This window comes from Otolemur garnettii, unplaced genomic scaffold, assembly GCF_000181295.1.
Source record: "Otolemur garnettii isolate 467f Iridium unplaced genomic scaffold, OtoGar3 scaffold00003, whole genome shotgun sequence".
Lineage (NCBI taxonomy): Eukaryota > Metazoa > Chordata > Mammalia > Primates > Galagidae > Otolemur > Otolemur garnettii.
In genome coordinates this window covers 25,365,850-25,367,634 of record NW_003852398.1, presented here as the reverse complement: position 1 = coordinate 25,367,634, position 1,785 = coordinate 25,365,850, and the positions used below count along the sequence as shown (strand labels likewise).

Genomic DNA, 1,785 nt, shown 5'->3' with positions numbered 1-1,785 from the left:
GCCTCCCAAGTAGCTGGGACCACAGGCGCCTGCCACAACGCCTGGCTATTTTTTGGTTGCAGCCATCATTATTGTTTGGCAGGTCCGGGCTGGGGATTCGAACCCGCCACCTTAGGTGTACGTGGCTGGCGCCTTAGCCGGTTGAGCTATAGGCACCGAGCCATGAGTATGATTCTTAATTAAGAAAGGAGTTCATCCCAGACTTCACATGTGCAATTTTTCTAATTCTCTTCCTTCCTAACTAGGCATGTATTAGGTAAGACTATTTAAGTAAATAAAGATTATTTTATGGTGAGTTACAAGGCATTTGTGGACATAATAGTTCATTTGATTCTTTTCAACAACCTCAAAAAGGGAAGCAATGCTCTCATTTCAGAAATAAGATTAAGGCCCTGTGTGGTGGCTCACACCTATAATCCCAGCACTCTGGGAGGCTGAGGTGGGTGAATTGCTTGAGCTCACGAGTTCCAGACTAGCCTGAGCAAGAGCAAAACTCCCCTCTCTAAAATACAGCTGGGTATTGTGGTGGACGCCTGTAGTCTCAGCTACTGGGGAGGCTGAGGCAAGAGGGAAGAGAATCACTTGAGCCCAAGAGTTTGAGGTTGCTGTGAGGTATGACACCATGGCCCTTAACCCCAGGGTGACTGACCTCAAAAAAGAAGTAAGTTTAGACAAATATAGTGACAGGCCCTATACCTGGCCCTCCTAACTCACTAGACCAGCACTTTCGAACCTTTCCATTTCCCAATGACATTCTTTTTAATTGCTGCATAATATTCTACAGCATACATTATCTCAATTTAATCACTTATTTTCTTATTAATGGCTAATCAACTTGACACTGAAATTGTTTCTAGCTTTTTGCCATTAAAATGTTGTAACACAAATTTTTTGGAAATGTATCTTTATTTACTGACATTTTTGTTTCTACAGAATTCCTGAGAAACTGCTGCTGGGTTAAAAGGTCTATGTAATTTGTCTTGATATTCCCAGACTGCTCTCCAGAAAGTATAGCAATCCTACCAACAATGTATACAAATATGTATTTATCCATATTTTCATGAGCATTAGACACTGTTTATTATTTTAAACTTTTCCTGTGAATTATTAGCATCTTTTCATATACAGTATGTCTTCTGGCCATCTGGAATTCCTTTCTATAAGCTGCCTGTTCAGTTCCTTTGCCCCACATCCCATTTCACTGCCTCCCTCCATTTTTTCTTTGCAATCTGTGGGGAAATCTGTACAACAGAAATATTGAACTTTTATTTGTCATGAGTGACAAATATTTTTCTGAGATCTACTGTCTATCTCAGGACTTTGTTTTAACTTCACCTTTTACAACTGAGGTTTTATTTTGCTAAAGTCAAAGCTATTTCTTTTCCTCTGTGGCTTCTGGGTGTCCTGCCTTGCTTAGGCTGGGCTCTCTTACTTCAAAGCTAGACAATGTTTTCCTAATTTTTCAAAATATTTTTGTTTGATAAGTAATTTTGAAAAATTAGAAAAGCATAATGAAAAACAAAGAAAAAAAAGCTGGGCATGGTAGCACCTCTTTAGTCCCAGTTACTTGGGGTTTAGGCAGGAGGATCACTTGAGCCCAGGAATTCAAGGCTGCAGTGAGTTATGATGGCACCACTGTACTCCAGAGAGAGACTCTGCTTCTTAAAAAAACATATGACGAGCTGGGTGGCGCCTATGGCTCAAGGAGTGAGGTGCCGGCCCCATATGCCAGAGGTGGTGGGTTCAAACCCAGCTTTGGCCAAAAACTGCAAAAAAAGCCCCCCC

General features: G+C 41.2%; 1 protein-coding gene across 1 annotated transcript in view; it reads right to left on the bottom strand.

Moving 5' to 3' along the window:
• The window catches only part of DCTN4 (dynactin subunit 4), a 41,504-nt gene that overhangs the window by 12,333 nt on the left and 27,386 nt on the right, over positions 1–1,785 (bottom strand). The gene's annotated exons all lie outside the window — the stretch shown is intronic.